A 5,000-nucleotide genomic window follows, 5' to 3' on the forward strand; every position below is an offset into this window, starting at 1 on the left:
GGGGTGGGGGGCCTCACAGTCGTCCCTCGGAGAGCCGGGTCGGCGGCAGTGGTGGGTTTACGTCCAGCCTCCGGAGGGTGCGCGTCCTCGGAGGCGATGCAGGCGCCGCAGAGAGGCAGCCTCCGAGGCAGGGAGCGGAGCACCGAGGCTGGGGAGAGGGGAGCAGGAGCCGGGGGCTGGGGGTGGGGGTGGGGGGCGTTCAGGACAACCGGTCAAGCCCCGGGAAGCAGCTGTCAAATGTTCCAAGTCCCCACTCGGCCACCAGGTCCACCCCAGTCTAGCAATGGGGTTGACCTGGCTGACGGCCGGTTAGTATCAAGGTAAACTCACCGTCGTCCACAGGAGGGCAGCTCTCAGGCCGGCCGGCTGCGGCTGACTCTGGGGCGGCGCCCGGTCCCGGCAGCGAGGGGCGGGGGGCGCGGAGCGAGACGGGGCTAACCGGGGGGGCGCCTCCTGCGACTTTGGGGGCCGCGGGTCGTCAGTGGCGTGCAGGCCGGGCCTCTCCCGGGGGATTCGGGGGGGCGGTCCTGCGGGCCGGGCGCAGGGGGCTCGAGCGAGCCCGGGCCGGTCCGCCCCGGGGCCGGGGTCTCCGCCTGCGGCGCAGGGGGGCGCGGGTCGTCGGGGGAGGAAGCCCGGGGGAGCTGCACACCGGCCCGCCAGGCCAGGCCTGGCCTGGATGGCCGCGGGGGGATTCGGGGCGGTCCCGCGGGCCGGGGGCCGGGCGCAGGGGAGGCGGGGGGTCCGAGCGAGTCCGTCCCGGGCCCGGGGCCTCCCCCTGCGGCTTTGGGGTCCGTGGGTCCCCGCTGGCGGAAGCCACTGGGAGCTGGACACCCGCCGTCCGTCCCGCCTGGCCAGGCCTGGCCTGGGTGGCCGCGGGGGGATTCGGGGCGGTCCCGCGAGCCGGCGTCGGGCGCAGGGGGTCCGAGCGAGTCGGGCCCGGGCCCGGGGTCTCCCCCTGCGGCTTTGGGGTCCGTGGGTCCCCGCTGGAGGAAGCCGCTGGGCGCTGGACACCCGCCGTCCGTCCCGCCTGGCCAGGCCTGGCCTGGGTGGCCGCGGGGGGGGGATTCGGGGCGGACCTGCGGGCCGGCGGCCGGGAGGGTCCGGGCCAGTCCGCCCCATGCCCGGGGTCTCCCCCAGCGGCTTCGGTGGCCCGGGGGGGTCCTCCGCGGAGGAAGCCGGGTGGGTGGGGAGCCGGACCCCAGGCGCCCAGACCCGTGACCTGCGGCCGCGACCTCCGACTCGGCAGGAGCGACGAGGGGCTTTCCGGCCCGTCCCCCCCTCTCCTTCCCCCCCCAGAAAAGGAGAGAGAGCTGACTCGGACCGGGAAAAGCTGCCTACGGCACCTGGGATTCCCAGGCGGTCACCCATCCAAGTACTAGCCAGGCCCGGGACGGTTTACCTTCCGAGATCGGACGGGATCGGGGGCGTTCGGTCCGGTATGGCCGTAGGCACCCGGCCCCGCGCCTCCTCGCCCGCTTTCCCCTGCCGACGCCCGGGCCTGCCGCACGGTGAGCCCCGGTCGGACTGCCCCCCCCTGCGGCAGGGCCCCCGTCTCTCGCGGGCCCGGTCCTTTTTTCCTTTTCGAGCTCCGGGGCCCGGGCTAGCCGCCAGAGCCCCTCCGCCCGCCCTCCCCGGCGTCGGGGAAAATATTGTCCCGGACTTCCAGTGCGCCCGATCCTGTCAGCCGGGGGGTGGGGGGGCAGTCCCTCGCTGCGGCCGCGGAGGGTGAGCCCAGGGCGGCTTGCCTGCCGTGCGAGGCCCCTCTCGGCCACCAGGTCAACCCCGAGTCGAAAGGGCTGAAAAATTTTCAGAGTCTCCTCCCGGGCACCAGGTCAACCGGTGGAATCGGACGGGTTCACCTGCTGGCCGGTTCGCTTCCCGGGCACCAGGTCAACCCGTGGAATCGAAAGGGTTCACCTGCTGGCCGGTTTGCTTTCCGGCCACCAGGTCAACCCCTAGGGGTTTTAACGGGGGCACGCCCGGTGGCCTCTTTCCCGTCCGGTCACCAGGTCAACCCGGATCTCCCTCCTTCCCTGGGCGCCCCCTCCTCGGAGGCGTCAGGTTCCATTTTTTCCCCCCCCAGACTTCCAGGGGCCCGATCCAGTCGGCCGGGAGGCAGTCCCTCGCTGCGGCCGGGGAGGGTGAGCCCAGGGCGGCCTGGTCCATGTCTCTAGTGGGCCCGATCCTTTTTTTTTTTTTCGAGCTCCGGGGCCAGGCCCGCCCGGGCAGCCCTCCTCGGAGGCGTGGGGCGATTTCCCCCCCCTCAGACTTCCAGGGGCCCGATCCTGTCGGCCGGGAGGCAGTCCCTCGCTGCGGCCGGGGAGGGTGAGCCCAGGGCGGCTTGCCTGCCGTGCGAGTCCCCTCTCGGCCACCAGGTCAACCCCGAGTCGAAAGGGCTGAAAAATTTTCAGAGTCCCCTCCCGGGCACCAGGTCAACCCGTGGAATCGAACGGGTTCACCTGCTGGCCGGTTCGCTTCCCGGCCACCAGGTCAACCCGTGGAATCGAAAGGGTTCACCTGCTGGCCGGTTCGCTTTCCGGCCACCAGGTCAACCCCTAGGTTTTAAGGGGGGGGGGGGACGCCCGGTGGCCTCTTTCCCGTCCGGTCACCAGGTCAACCCGGATCTCCCTCCTTCCCTGGGCGCCCCCTCCTCGGAGGCGTCAGGTTCCATTCTTTTTTCCAGACTTCCAGGGGCCCGATCCAGTCGGCCGGGTGGCAGTCCCTCGCTGCGGCCGGGGAGGGTGAGCCCAGGGCGGCTTGCCTGCCGTGCGAGTCCCCTCTCGGCCACCAGGTCAACCCCGAGTCGAAAGGGCTGAAAAATTTTCAGAGTCCCCTCCCGGGCACCAGGTCAACCCGTGGAATCGAACGGGTTCACCTGCTGGCCGGTTCGCTTCCCGGGCACCAGGTCAACCCGTGGAATCGAACGGGTTCACCTGCTGGCCGGTTCGCTTCCCGGGCACCAGGTCAACCCGTGGAATCGAACGGGTTCACCTGCTGGCCGGTTCGCTTCCCGGCCACCAGGTCAACCCGTGGAATCGAAAGGGTTCACCTGCTGGCCGGTTCGCTTTCCGGCCACCAGGTCAACCCCTAGGTTTTAAGGGGGGGGGGGGGACGCCCGGTGGCCTCTTTCCCGTCCGGTCACCAGGTCAACCCGGATCTCCCTCCTTCCCTGGGCGCCCCCTCCTCGGAGGCGTCAGGTTCCATTCTTTTTTCCAGACTTCCAGGGGCCCGATCCAGTCGGCCGGGTGGCAGTCCCTCGCTGCGGCCGGGGAGGGTGAGCCCAGGGCGGCTTGCCTGCCGTGCGAGTCCCCTCTCCGCCACCAGGTCAACCCCGAGTCGAAAGGGCTGAAAAATTTTCAGAGTCCCCTCCCGGGCACCAGGTCAACCCGTGGAATCGAACGGGTTCACCTGCTGGCCGGTTCGCTTCCCGGCCACCAGGTCAACCCGTGGAATCGAAAGGGTTCACCTGCTGGCCGGTTCGCTTTCCGGCCACCAGGTCAACCCCTAGGTTTTAAGGGGGGGGGGACGCCCGGTGGCCTCTTTCCCGTCCGGTCAGCAGGTCAACCCGGATCTCCCTCCTTCCCTGGGCGCCCCCTCCTCGGAGGCGTCAGGTTCCATTCTTTTTTCCAGACTTCCAGGGGCCCGATCCAGTCGACCGGGAGGCAGTCCCTCGCTGCGGCCGGGGAAGGTGAGCCCAGGGCGGCCTGGTCCATGTCTCTAGTGGGCCCGATCCTTTTTTTTTTTCCGAGCTCCGGGGCCAGGCCCGCCCGGGCAGCCCTCCTCGGAGGCGTGGGGCGATTTCCCCCCCCCCACCCCCAGACTTCCAGGGGCCCGATCCTGTCGGCCGGGAGGCAGTCCCTCGCTGCGGCCGGGGAGGGTCAGCCCAGGGCGGCTTGCTTGGCGGCCGGGTCCATGTCTCTAGTGGGCCCGATCCTTTTTTTCCCTTTTCCGGCTCCGGGGCCCGGGGTGCCCGGGTAGCCCTCCGCGGTGGCGTCGGCCAATTTTTTTTAAAATCAGACTTCCGTGGGCCCGATCCTGACGGCCGGGAGGCAGTCCCTCGCCGCGTCCGGGGACGGCGAGACGCTCGGCCACCGGGTCAACCCGGAGGAAGCGGTCTGGGGGAAGAAAAAAAAAAAAAATTTTCCAAGTCCGAAAAATTTTCAAAGTCCCCTCTCGGCCACCAGGTCAACCCCTTTGGAGCGAATGGGTTGACCTGACGGCCGGTCGTCTCGCGGATGTCCGGAAGGGGTCGCCCCACGCCGTCTCGGCCGACCGAGGGAACCACGAGGTGGCGCCCGGTTCCAGTTTCGTACCGCCGAAGGCGGGGCTTTGGCTTTTTCGACCTGCCTTTCGAGGATTGTGTGAGGAGATTTCTGAGGACAGGTTTTTCAGAGCCTGTGAGAACCGGAGCTCAGCCTAGGGGATCAATCCGAGTATTGTACCCGACCCTGCCCGGCGTGGGAGGGGGGGAGCGGGCCCGTTTGAGGGCGGAGGCCAGCACCCGGCCCTCCGCCGAGACGGCCCGCTTTGCCCGGCTCTTAGCTCATGGGCCCCGCAGCGGCCGGGAGCCGAGCTCCGAGTGTCGGCGCCCCCCGGAGGGAGGGGGGGCCCGCTCCTCTCGCGCCCGCCGATCGATGTGGCGCTGACGTTCGCGACGGGAAGGGCCCTTCGCGGGCCGGCACCCCAACCGCGGGGCCGTCCGGTGTTCAGGCGGATGGGGACCCTCTTCCTTTTCGCGTGCACGGATCCAGGGACCGATGGGGACTTCCCTCCTCGGGGCGGCCCGGGCACCTGCCCGGCCCTCCGTGCGTGGGGCCGTCTGGCCGAGATCTCCGCCGTGCGAGGTCGAGCGGTTCCGGCAGACCACCCAGGGGTCCGAAAAACCCAGGGAGCCGCGAGGCTCAGCAGGGCCAAACACGGTCGCGAGAGCGAGCAGGGGCGCGCTGCGGTCCCCCCCCCCTGACAGGACCACACCACGCGGCGCGGGCCGCGGGAGGTGG

At 70.5% G+C, this 5,000-nt stretch overlaps 1 non-coding gene across 1 annotated transcript; it reads right to left on the reverse strand.

Annotated features, from left to right (window-relative positions):
• Positions 1 to 1,331: 1,331 nt before the first annotated feature.
• On the reverse strand, positions 1,332 to 1,450 carry LOC135978734 (5S ribosomal RNA). The gene has a single exon (XR_010596103.1). It is a non-coding gene; the product is annotated as a 5S ribosomal RNA (ribosomal RNA).
• Positions 1,451 to 5,000: the final 3,550 nt, after the last annotated feature.

The sequence above is a fragment of the Chrysemys picta genome, unplaced genomic scaffold, assembly GCF_011386835.1.
Source record: "Chrysemys picta bellii isolate R12L10 unplaced genomic scaffold, ASM1138683v2 scaf422, whole genome shotgun sequence".
Taxonomy (NCBI): domain Eukaryota; kingdom Metazoa; phylum Chordata; order Testudines; family Emydidae; genus Chrysemys; species Chrysemys picta.